Source organism: Bubalus bubalis, chromosome 2, assembly GCF_019923935.1.
Source record: "Bubalus bubalis isolate 160015118507 breed Murrah chromosome 2, NDDB_SH_1, whole genome shotgun sequence".
Classification (NCBI taxonomy): Eukaryota; Metazoa; Chordata; class Mammalia; order Artiodactyla; family Bovidae; genus Bubalus; species Bubalus bubalis.
Window position 1 is genome coordinate 177,315,212 of NC_059158.1, and position 13,391 is coordinate 177,328,602.

Here is a 13,391-nt window from a genome sequence, read left to right on the forward strand (position 1 = left end):
GTAAAATCTTGTTTTTAGTTTGAATTTCTCTCAGATTACTAATGGGCGGTATTCTCGGGCTTCCCTTGTGACTCAGCTGGTAAAGAGTCTGCCGGCAATGCGGGAGACATGGGTTCTATCCCTGGGTTGGGAAGATCCCTTGGAAAAGGAAAAGGCTACTCACTCCAGTATTCTGGCCTGGAGAATTCTATGGACTGTATAGCCCATGGTATTGCAAAGAGCTGGACATGACTGAGCAACTTTCACTTTCTTTCTTTCTACTAATGGGTTTGTAATCATGTTCTCTTTAGTCATTTGAGTTTGTTAATTGCTCAGTCATGTCCAACTCTTTGTGACCACATGGACTGTAGCCTGCCAGGCTCCTCTGTCCATGTAATTCTCCAAGCAAGAATACTGAAGTGGGTAGCCATTCCCTTCTCCAGGGGATCTTCCCAACACAGGAAAGTTTGCATTGCAGGCAGACTGTTTACTGTCTGAGCTACCAGAGAAGCCCATTCATTTGAGTTTGAATGCAGATAATTCCAAGTCCAAAGAATACACAGTGTCATATAGTGATCAGTAAAGTAGCCTCAGGGTCCATATGAAGTGAAGTGGAAGTCATTCAGTTGTGTCTGACTCTTTGCGACCGCATGGACTATACAGTCCATGGAATTCTCCAGGCCAGAATACTGGAGTGGGTAGCCTTTCCCTTCTCCAGGGGATCTTCCCAACCCAGGGATTGAACCTAGGTCTTCTGCATTGCAGGTGGATTCTTTACCAGCTGAGCCACAAGGGAAATCCTTGTGGGGTCCACATGGCCAGGGTTCAATTTCTGCCTCTGTTTCTTCATCTGAAGATGGGAATAATTTTACTGTGAATGTAATAGTGTGATTTTGAGGATTTAAAGCTGCTTAGAACAGTGCTTGGCACAAAATAAATACTTAGTAAAGGCTATGTCCTGCCCTGATAGAGTGTGTCGTTCTCCACAGCCTCCTTTTCCACTCTAGCCCACAACCCCTTCTCCCTGGCTCCTTTTCATGAAGTTCATATTGCATATTCATATGAATTTTCCTTAGAACTGTGAAACTGTGGAAAAGAGTATTAAAAACAAGGTCCAAAATGGAGTCACTTATGCTAAACCCCAAGTCACCAAACCAAGACCTAATACCTAACTTGATTGCAGTTTTAGCATCTCCCAGTAATGGAATCTTAAACCAGTCCATCTGAAATCACCTAATTAGCGAGGTCATCAGCCTCATATACCCCTGCCTTCCCTGGCTCCTAAAGGAAGATGAACTTGCCACTACCAGTCAGTTTTTTGTTAGTAAAACTTCCTTGTCCTCCCTTTGACCAGTAAAAATCTTTCATTTTGTACTGCTCCTTTTTGCCCGTTAGATGGGACGTTGCCTGACTCATGAATTATTGAATAAAACTAATAAGATCTTTAAATCTACTTAGTTAAATTTTGTTTTTTAACAAGAAGAACAGAGTGTGATTAGTCTGACTTTCTTTTTATATAGATTCCCGGGTCATTCTAAAATACATTCAGAGATGGTTTTTTTTTGGTCCAACAAAAGTTTTCACATATTTGTTATTGAACCGCATAGACCGCTAGTGAGGAAACATGAACCATGAGGAGCCAAGCATCCTGTCTGTCCCATAAGCTGTTCAGACAGTTGTGATATGCTCAATACCGTGATTTGGTTAGTTAACATGCAAGTGACCTTAACACAGCATAAACGTGTGCCACTTCATATGTGAGGCTTCTTATAGACCCAGCTTGGTTCCTCTCCTGTGTCTTCTCTTGGAGTTGTACTTGGTATTATTACCAGTTTTCATTCAAATCCATTGAGGAATGGGATGATTCTGCTTTTGTTTTCTGGCCAGGAATCGCTTAATCCTGAAAGTCTTGTGAGAAGACATGGTGAAGAGCAAATTCAATGGTACACAGGATGGCAGAGAAGAGAAAAGAGGAGCTCGGAGAGGTTTTTAAGAAGAACTGCCACATACATGAGTCAGGGGTTTTGGCCTTTGGAAGGAAATGATGAATCAGTTCCTTAAAAGAAAGGATGAGGCATTAAAGGACACTGTCAACAGAGTTAAAAGGCAGCCCATGAGAATTGCCTGGTGGTCCAGTGGTTGAGACTCTGTGCTCCTAACGCAGGGGGCCCTGGTTTGATCCCTGGTTCCACATGCAATTAAGAGTTCAAATGCCACAACTAACAGATCCTGCGTGCCGTAAGTATGAATAAAAGAACCCACGTGCCACAAGGACGATCGAAGATCCTGAGTGCTGCAACTGAGACCTGGTGCAGCCAAATAAATAAATATTTTTTAAAAATGAAAATGACTCTTTTCACAGGGTCTGTCTTAAAAAAATAAAAGGCAACCCATTGAATGGGAGAAAATATTTTCAAATCACATATCTGATGAGGGAGTGATATGCAGTATATATAAAGAGCTTCTACAGCTCAACAATAAAAAACTAACAAGTCATTTAGGAGATGGGTAAAGGACTTGAATAGACATTTCTCCAAAGGAGATATACAGATGGCCAACACGCATATGAAAAAAATGCTCAGCATCACTAATTGTCAGGGAAATGCATATCTAAACCAAGATGACATGAAAACAGAAGATAACAAGAGTTGGCAAGGCTGTGGAAAAATGGAATCCTTGTGCATTGCTGGTTGGAATGTAAAATAGCACAGTTGCTATGGAAAACAGCATGAAGTTCCTCAAAAACTTAAACACAGAATTACCCTATGACCTTGTAATTCCAATTCTGGGTTATTTACCCAAAGGAACTGAAAGCAGGAACTTTAATACCAAAGTTCATAGCAGCATTATTCAGAATAGCCAAACATGGAAGCAACCAAAGTGTCCATCGAGAGATGAATGGATAAACAAAATGCAGGTGTATACAAAACCAGAGGATATTATTCAGCCTTAAAAAGTATGTTACATGCTACAGTATGAATGAACCTCGAGGACATTACAATAAGTGAAATAAGCCAGTCACAAAAATATGAATACTGTTTGATTCCACTTGTATAAGGTGCCTAGGGCAGTAAATTTGTAGAAAGTAGAATGGTGGTTATCAGGGTTGGGGGAGAGGGGCATGGGGAGTGATCATTTGATGACTATGGAGGTTCAGTCTGGGAAGATAAAAAAGTTTTAGAGATGGATGGTGGTGATTATTGAACAACAGTGGAAATACACTTAATGCCACTAAACTATACACTTAAAAATGGCTATGATAGTACATTTTATGTGAACACATACACACACATACCACTTGGGAAAATGGGAGGATTGGGTAGGAAGAAGTGGGGTGAAATGAGAGAAATTCAGACTTTCAAAGGAGCGTTTCTCACGGTGTGCTCATCATGTTCAAGGTGGGGTTGCCTGCTGTGGATTCAACTAACTCTGCTTGAGTTACTCTGTGTGAAAGGGCTGAGTCACTAAGATTCTATACACGTGATATTCTTGCAACATGTGACTATCTGAGGCAATGTGGCCTCGTGAAAAGAGAATGAGTGTCCTTCTTTCATTCCCAACTTTTAGTGACTGCCTTTCGGTAGCCCTCTGCCATGTGCGGTGGGAGCAACAAAAGAAGTCTCTGCCCTCACACTGTAGCAAAATGGCAGATGTGTTAAAAATGCAGTGGCGTGTTATGCTTGCTTTTCAGAGCTAAAACCTGGTCATCTGGCTTATGAGAGCCCACCGGGAGCATCTCTTCCCAGCTCTGTGTTCAGAGACGTCACACTGCTAGCTTGACTGGGTATTTACAGCACAGAAATCAGCAAATGCTACAAATCTTTTGAATCTCAGCTCTGTCACTGGCTGTGTAATCACTTAGGTGAATCACTTAGCCTCCCCAGCCTCAGTTTCCTTATTTGTAAAATGGCTATAGTAAACGTCGGTTCTTTTCTGTCTCCTAGGAAGAGAACAATTTGACACTTAGGATGCTTCATTGCTTGCTCCTGGATGACAAGAGGCCTGTCTCTCCTCAGATTAACAGCTGATACCTTACCTCACCCCCTCAGTTGGCACCAATGCTGCCCCAGACTGCCGCCGTCCCTGAGATTCTCCAGGCAAGAACACTGGAGTGGGTTGCCATTTCCTTCTCCAACGCATGAAAGTGAGAAGTGAAAGGGAAGTCGCTCAGTCGTGTCCGACCCTCAGTGACCCCCATGGACTGCAGCCTTCCAGGCTCCTCCGTCCATGGGATTTTCCAGGCAAGAGTACTGGAGTGGGGTGCCATTGCCTTCTCCGTAGGGTTGTCCACAGAGGGCAGTAACTTACAGTGCCCGTGGGGTACACACTTATTATGTACCCAGTGGGCACTAAGGAGCGTGGGGGGAGACTAGTAATGGAGGAGATGATAACTGCTTTGGTAGTTCATTGTCTCTTTATTTTTGGCTGTGCTGGGTCTTCGTTGCTGCGGGGGCTACTCTCTAGTTACGGTTCATGGGCTTCTCATCACCGTGGCTTCTCCTGTGGCAGAATGCTGGCTCTAGGTGCGTGGGCTGCAGCAGTCGTGGCACGTGGGCTCGATGGCGCGTGGGCTTCAGTAGTTGAGCCACAGGGGCTCATTAGTTGTGGCTTTTGGGCCCTAGCGCGCACAGGTTTCAGTAGTTGTGGTGCATGGACTTAGTTGCTCTGCAGCATGTGGAATCTTCCCGCACCAGGGCTTGAACACATATCTCCTGCACCGGCAGGTTGATTCTTATCCACTGCACCACTAGAGAAGTCCCCATTGTTTCTTTTTTTTTTAATACATTTTTAAAAATTGAAGTCTGGTTGATTTACAATGTTGTATTAGTTTCAGGTATACAGCAAAGTGATTCATAAGCTAAGCTAAGTCACTTCAGTCGTGTCCGACTCTGTGACCCCATAGACGGCAGCCCACCAGGCTCCCCCATCCCTGGGATTCTCCAGGCAAGAGTACTAGAGTGGATTGCCATTGCCTTCTCCATATATATATATATATATATATATATATATTCTTTTCCATTATAGGTTATTATAAGATAATCAATATACTTCCTTGTGCTATACAGTAGGTCCTTGTTGCTAATCTGTTTTTGTTGTTCAGTTGCCCAGTCATGTCCAACTCTTTGCGACCCTATGGAGTGCAGCACACCAGGCCTCCACATCCCTCACCATCTCCCTAAGTTTGCCCAAGTTCATGTCCATTGCACCCGTGGTGTCATCCAACCATCTCATCCTCTGACGTTCTCTTCTCTTTCTGCCCTGTGTTAGTTTCTGCTGTACTATAAAGTGAAACAGCTATATGTACACATATATTCCTTTCCTCTTGAACCTTCCTCCCGCCCACTCTCATCCCATCCATCTAGGTCATCACAGAGCACCGATCTGAGCTCCCTGTGCTATACTACAGGTTCCTACTAGCTATCTGTTTTACACACAGCAGTGTGTATATGGCAGGGCTTCCCCAGTGGCTCAGCAGAATATGCCTGTAGTACAGAAGACCCAGGTTCAATCCCTGGGTCAGGAAGATCCCCTGGAGGAGGGCATGGTGACCCACTCCAGTATTCTTGCCTAGAGAATTCCACAGACAGAGGAGCCTGACAAGCTTTAGTCCATAGGGTTGCAAAGAATCAGACACGGCTGAAGTTAGACACAACTCAGCATGCATGCACAAGTGTATATATGTCAGTCCTAACATCCCATTGTTTCACTGTTTATACTTGATCCCATGGCCTGCAATATCATGGATGTTTTACAACAACTGAATTTTATCTACAGTAGCGGCCAAAAATTGTTGAGAAAGGCAAGATGAGGCATGGGGAAGAACTCTGGCCTTGGAGTTAGATCTGGATTTGTCTCCCAGTTGTCATCACTAGTGGTTTGGCCTTAAGTAACTGACTGCCCAAGTCTGAACTTCAGTTTCTCCAACTGTAAAAACGGAGATGATGAAAACTATTGCATAGATGTGTTAGATGGCAAGGGGGTTACAATGGAGACAATACCATTTGGCAATCTGTCAAGAACAATTATATGAACAATTATATGTGAGCACTGATATTGCCAGTTACCTAACATCTATTCTCTCCCTAGTCCAAAACAGAAGAACCCCTATTTTATCTGAAGTAACGATGCATCCAGCTCAGAGATTACATTTCCAGGGCTTCCTTGGTGGTCCAGTGGTTGGCAATCCACCTGCCAATGCAGGAGACACAGGTACGATCCCTGATCTGGGAGGATTCCCACGTGTTACCTGGCAACTAAGCCCATGTGGCACAACTGCTGAGACCATATGCTGCAACTACTGAAGTTCTCAGGCTTCCCTGGTGGTTCAGTTGGTAAAGAATCCACCTGCAATGCAGGAGACCCCAGTTCGATCCCTGGGTCGAGAAGATCCCCTGGAGAAGGGAAAGGCTACCCACTCCAGTGTTCTGGCCTAGATAATTCCATGGACTGTATAGTCCATGGGGTCACAAAGAGTCAGACACGACTGAGCGACTTTCACTTTCACTGCAGCTCTCATGCCTAGAGCCCATGCTCTGAAGCCACTGCGATGAGAAGCCCGGTGCTGAAACTATAGAGAGTAGCCCCCACTCGCCACAACTAGAGAAAGCCAGAGAGCAGCAGTGAAGACCCAGCACAGTCAAAAATAAATAAATAAATCTTGAAAAAAAAAAAGTAGTAAAAAAAGAAAAAAAAAAAAAAAGTAGTAAAAAAAGAAAAAAAAAAAAAGACTACATTTCCTTACTGCTACAGGCAGCCAGCCTTCTTTCTTTTTTGAAATTTTGATTCTTTATTAGAACTGTTTAGAACCAGCCTTCTGACTAGGTTTCAGCCAATGAGGTGTCAGTAGAAGAGTTGAAAGGACTTCTGGAGACGTTACTTCAAGGGGTTGACTCAGTCAAGTGAGCCTCTTTTGCTTTTCCCTCCTTTCTCTTCTTGCCTGGAATCTGATGCTCCAACAGCTGTATTTGGCCTTGAAGTGACCTTGAAAATGGAGCTCTTTGCCATGATGGCAGAACAGAATGATACGAAGAGCCTGGGTTCGTGATATTGGTGGCGTACTATTCCTGCCCTTTTCTGCCTACCTCTGGACCACTTTTATTTGATAGAGAAATACAATTGTCTCTTGTTTAAGCTTCTGTTATTTTGGATTTTCTGTTACACGCAGCTAAATCTAACCTGTATGAATACTGTTGAATGGAGCTGTGGGAGACACGAGGGGAGAGGGACCATCTCATGTGGAGCACTTGCCTTGGGCTCAGATGGTTTACATATTTACGTGGTGTCAGGGTTCCCACTTGACTTCTCAGCATTTGACTTTGTTAAGCATTCCTTTCTTCTTAAAACTCTCATCCCCGGCTTCTGCGACCTCACATTTCCCTGGTGTGTGTGGGGTCTCTCTCTCCCTTTTGAGTTTATATGTGTTTTGTTTTAGACAAACTACATGAAGTATTTTTTCCTCTCAAAAACAATGCCTCCACTTCAAACAAATCAGCATCAAAATAAATGAAGAGCTCAAGATGACATCAGTCCCAGTGTTTTGTGGATGAAAAGCAGCAGCTGGTCAGTTATGACAACAGGTGATGGTTCCAAAGTCACTGCCAAGTTTGTTAACATTTTCCCACTTGTAAGCCATTCTTAAAATCATATATGGGGGGGTCACACCATCCTCATGGTAGTTCAACAGAGAAACCATGCCATCTGGATTCATGTTTTCGCTGATAAAAAATGGACAATTTTTAAAAATGTATTTATTTACTTATGTGATGTGCTGGGTGTTCTCTGCAGTGGCTTCTCTTGTTGCTGAGCACGGGCTGTAAGTGCTCTGGCTTTGGTAGTTGCAGTTTGCAGGGTCTTGAGCTCCTACTGAGTAGTTGTGGCATGTGGGATCTTCCTGGAGCAGGGATTGAACCCATGACCCTTCCATTGGCAGGTGGATTCTTAACCACTGGACCACAGGCAAGTCCCAAGAACTGATAGGTTTTGAAGTCAGCAAGGATGTACTTGATTTGCTCTGCAGCTCCTGTCATATAAAATGTTTTACTCTTTCTGGTCTCTGTTCTTCAAGTTTCCCTTTGATTCAGTCAGTTCAGTTCAGTCGCTCAGTTGTGTCTGACTCTTTGATTGACTTCATGTCATCTTTGATGTACTTCTTGTAGGCTTCTTTCATAAAGGTGGTTTCCTGCAAGTGATGGTTCATGACAATAGCGACATGAGTGATTACTTTACTTTCAGTACCTTAGCCTTCCAAGCCTTCAGTGAAAGCATTTCCACCAATGAGTGATTCATCAGTGTTACTTTTGTCCTGTTGATCACCTTCCCCTTCACCTCCAAACACAGCCCTCTGCAACCTCCCAGATCTTGTAGATGTTGGAGAACATCTCATGAGGGCTGATGTGGTCCTGGCAGATGATCATGATGGCAACTGGAGGGACATGACTTTGGTGCTAGCTTCCTAGGAGCCTGGAGCTCAGAGTAAGCACTGTGTGTTGGCAGGTAGATTCTTAACCACTGGACCACCAGGCAAGTCCCAAGAACTGATAGGTTTTGAAGTTAGCAAGGATGTGCTTGGGGAGGGGGGGATAGGAGGATAAAAGTGTGGTATCTCTTTTGATTATCAAGTGACAGAAACTTTGACTTCTACTGGCTTCAACAACATCAAAAGAAGAGCCCAGGATTACATGTTTTTACCCAGTTGAATAGAGGGATTCAAACAGCGAGATTTAAAATACTTAACAATTGGCATTGTGTTGTCATTGAACAGATGTCAGAGGAGGTGTCCTGGAAGTCTCCTGCTGGACCAAGCATTAACTCTTTAGTTACTGGATCATAGGGAAGTTCAGGGGTTCCAGAAAGGTGACTAGGAGAAAGTGGGGGAATGATTCCTGTCCCCAGGGGGTTCTGGGAAACATTTACTTCCCAACAGAAATATTTCAACAATAATCAGCCATTCCAATGAATACCAGATAAATAACAGCCCTGTGTTAGGACCTGGTTCAATTCAGTTCAGTTCAGTTGCTCAGTTGTGTCTGACTCTTTGTGAGCCCATGGACTGCAGCACACCAGGCTTCCTTGTCCATCACCAACTCCCAGAGCTTGCTCAAACTCATGTCCATCGAGTTGGTGATGTCATCCAACCATCTCGTCCTCTGTTGTCCCTTTCTCCTTGTGCCTTCAATCTTTCCAAGCACCAGGGTCTTTTCCAATGAGTCAGTTCTTCACATCGGGTGGCCAAAGTATTGGAGCTTCAGCTTCAGCATCAGTCCTTCCAATGAATATTCAGGACTGATTTCCTCGAGGATTAACTGTTTGATCTCCTTGCAGTCCAAGGAACTCTCAAGAGTCTCCTCCAACACCACAGTTCAAAAGCATCGATTCTTCGGTGCTCAGCTTTCTTTATGGTCCAACTCTCATATCCATACATGACTACTGGAAAAACCATGGCTTTGACAAGACGGACCTGGTTACTCTTTTTTCTTTTTTTCTATCTCTCAGCTGTACTATCCCATATAGACTATGTTCTCAGATAGTCTCTCTCCCCTGGCTGAGGGATGGCTGCCCAATGACTCCCAGGGCTATGTTCTTCCTCATTCACATTCAGCAAAGAGAAGTGAGGCTCTTTCCCCAGCAACCCTAGCATGAAGTCTGAGATTTGCTCTGATGGAGCTGGCGGAGATCATATGCACAATCTTGATCGATGAATGTGGCTTGGGGAGGCTTGGAATGGGTGAAAGACTGGCTTAGGCAAGGTCTCCTACTCCACCACTGGAGCCTCAGCTTAGAGATAGCTTCCTTGGAGTAGGTAGGCTTAGAGTGGGGCTGCTATCCACCAGAGAAAAACTGGGGTACTGTTGTCAGAAGAAGAGGGGACATGTAACATGTGATGGCTTGTTATAGCAATAACAGGAAACTGCAAACACAGTGGCTTCAAACAACACAAATTATTCTGTTATAGTTCTGGAGGTCAGAAGTCTGAACTGAGACTTCGAGGCTGAGATCAAGGTGTTGGCAGAGTTGTGTTCCTTCAGGAGGTTCTGGGGTGAATCCCTTCCCTTCCTTTTTCTAGCTCCTGGAGACTCCCTACTTTCCTTGGCTCATGGTCATATCACTCCCACTTCTGGTTCTGTGGTTACATTTCCTTCTCTGACTCTGACCCTCCTTCCGCCCTTACATAAGGACCCTGTGATTTCACTGGAGCCATCTGGATAATTTAGGGTAACTTCCCCATTTAAAAATCCTTGACTTAAATATCTGCAAAGTTCCTTTTACCATGTAAGGTAACATATTCACAGAGTCCAGGGATTAGAACGTGGACATCTTTGGGCCAGAGGAACAGGGTGAGAGGTAGACATTATTCTGCCTATCACCTAGTGGATTCTGGATGGTAAAGGTAACAAGTGTCTATTATCTCCTTTGCCTGCCACCTCTCTGACTACTCTTTTCTATCTTTTGTAGATCTATCCTCTTTTACCTGACTTTGAATATTGGGTTTCTCAGCTTTCAGCTCTAGACCTCTTCTATCCTTGCTGTATATTCTCTCCCCAGGCAAGCTCACTGAGTCCAGGGCATGATTACCAACTATGGTTACATATTCACATCTCCAGCTCAAATATCTCTGAGTCCAGACCAGTATATCTAAATGTCCATTTAACACCTCCACTGGGCTGTCTCAATGGCCCACCAAATTCAAGATGTCTAAAACCTTGCCAAATCCAGCCCTAAGTCAGTAACTGGAACCACCAACCCTCCAGTTATGGGAGTCAGAAACTTAGACAATCATCCTTAATTCCTCCTCCCAATCCAATCCTTAACTGAGTCTTTTCATTTTCTTTAATACATGTTATCTATTTCTTTGACTGCAAGGTCTTGTCAGATCTGCACTGCAGCATGTGGGATCTTTTAGTTGCGACAATTTTACTCTCAGTTCCAGCATGTGGGATCTAGTTCCTTGACCAGGGATCGAACTCAGGCCCTCTGCATTGGGAGTGCAGATTTTAGTCACTGGACCACCAGGGAAGTCCTCTTTTTTATTTTTTAAATTACTTGATTGAATTTTATTTGTAGTAACAATAATCATTAAAACCAAACAAAAACAAACAATACACAAAAAACAAAACAAAAAAATCCTCCACACTGAATGGGAATAATACCCATTTCAAAACCCTTTGAAGTTTGATTGAGCTTTTTCAATTTCACCTTCTTGATCTTAAAAACATCAATTTCTCTGTCTACTCACCTTTCACTCCAAGCCACCACTTTGGTCTAAGCTCTTGTCTGGACTTCTGCATTGGCAGCCTAAACTAGTCTCTGGGTCCATTAGGATTCACCTCCAGTTTGTTTTCCACACCATTGTCAGGGTTTTTTCCAAAATGCAAATCTGATCATTTAACTCACCCACTCAGAACACTTCACTGGCTTTCCATTGCCCTTAGGAGAGGGATCAAAATCCTTCCCATGGTATCTCAGGGTTTACAGGGTCTGCTCCCTGTCTGTTTCTCTCATCTTGCCTCCCTTCAAGAGTCTATTGGGTTTTCTGCATCTATGGATGCCGCTGAGAAAGCATCATTGACGTCTTCCCCCTCTCCACTGCCATCATGTCTAAGTCACAGTCTCCCAAAGAGCTGGAACAGCTGTGGAAGCTCTTCATTGGAGGACTGAGCTTTGAAACAACTGATGAGAGTCTGAGGAGCCATTTTGAGCAATGGGGAACGCTCACATTCCCCATTGTGTGGTAATGATGGATCCAAACACCAAGCACTCCAGAGGCTTCGGGTTTGTCACATATGCCACAGTGGAGGAGGTGGATGCGGCCATGAATGCAAGGCCACACAAGGTGGACCGAAGAGTTGTGGAACCAAAGCGGGGTGTCTCAAGAGAAGGTTCTCAAAGACCTGGTGCCCACTTAACTGTGAAAAAGATTTTTGCTGGTGGCATTAAAGAAGACACTGAAGAACGTCACCTGAGAGATTATTTTTAAAATAATGGGAAAAAAGCCTGGGAAAATTGAAGTGATTGAAATCATGACTGACCGAAGCAGTGGCAAAAAGAGAGGCTTTGCTTTTGTAACCTTTGATGACCATGACTCTGTAGAAAAGACTGTCATTCAGAAACACCACACTGTGAATGGCCACAACTGTGAAGTGAGAAAAGCCCTGTCTAAGCAAGAGGTGGCTAGTGCTTCATCCAGCCAGAGAGGTTGAAGTGGTTCTGGAAACCTTGGTGGTGGTTGTGGAGGTGGTTTCAGGGGGAATGAGAGCTTTGGTCATGGAGGAAACTTCAGTGGTTGAGGTGGCTCTGGTGGCAGCCGTGGTGGTGGCAGATATGGTGGCAAGTGGGGGTGGTTATAACGGATTTGGTAATGATGGAAGCAATTTTGGAGGTGGTGGAAGCTACAGTGATTTTGGCAATTACAACAATCGATCTTCAAATTTTGTACCTGTGAAAGGTGGAAACTTTGGAGGCAGAAGTTCTGGCCCCGATGGTGGTGGAGGCCGATACTTTGCCAAACCATGAAACCAAGGTGGCTGTGGTGGTTTCAGCAGCAGCAGTAACTATGGCAGCGGCAGAAGGTTTTATTTACTGCCGGGAAACAAAGCCAGAGAGGAGAGCCAGAGAAGTGGCAGGGAAGCTACAGGTTACAGCAGATTTGTGAACTCAGCCAAGCGCAGTGGCGGCAGGGCCTAGCTGCTACAAGGAAGACATGTTTTAGACAATACTCACGTGTATGGGCAGAAAACTCGAGGACAGTACTTGTGACTAATTGTGTAACAGGTTATTTTAGTTTCTGTTCTGTGGAAAGTGTAAAGCATTCCAACAAAGGGTTTTAATGTAGATTTTTTTTTGTACCCATGCTGTTGATTGCTAAATGTAATAGTCTGATCATGATGCTGAATAAATGTCTTTTTTTTTAAGAGTCTATTGGTCTATTGGTCTCTCAATGCACAGATTGGGAGAAAATATTTGCAAATAATGTGACTGACAAGGGATTAGTCTCCAAAATTTACAAACAGCTCACGAGGCTTAATAGCATCAAAACAAACAATCCCATCAAAAAATGGGCAGAATATCTAAATAGACATTTCTTCAAAGAAGACATACAGATGGCTAAGAGGCACATGAAAAGACGTTCAACATTGCTAATTACTAGAGAAATGTAAATTAAAACTAAACGGAGATGTCACCTCACACCAGTCAAAATAGCCAGCATTTTAAAATCTACAAACAATAAATGCCTGAGAGGGTGTGGAGAGAAGGGAACCCTCCTACACTGTTGGTGGGAATGTAAATTAGTATAGCCAGTATGAGAACAGTATGAAGTTTCCTTAAAAAACTAAAACTAGAGCTACCATCTGACCCTGCAATCCCACTCCTGGGCATATATCTGGAGGAAAATATGGTCCAGAAGGATACTTGCA

At 43.8% G+C, this 13,391-nt stretch overlaps 3 pseudogenes; 1 reads left to right on the forward strand and 2 right to left on the reverse strand.

The window, feature by feature from the left end:
• Positions 1–745: 745 nt before the first annotated feature.
• On the reverse strand, positions 746–2,292 carry LOC112582957 (annotated as a pseudogene).
• Positions 2,293–6,689: 4,397 nt separating this feature from the next.
• On the reverse strand, positions 6,690–9,038 carry LOC112582958 (annotated as a pseudogene).
• A 368-nt stretch (positions 9,039–9,406) lies between these two features.
• LOC102389934 lies at positions 9,407–12,955 on the forward strand (annotated as a pseudogene).
• The last annotated feature ends 436 nt before the right edge of the window (positions 12,956–13,391 follow it).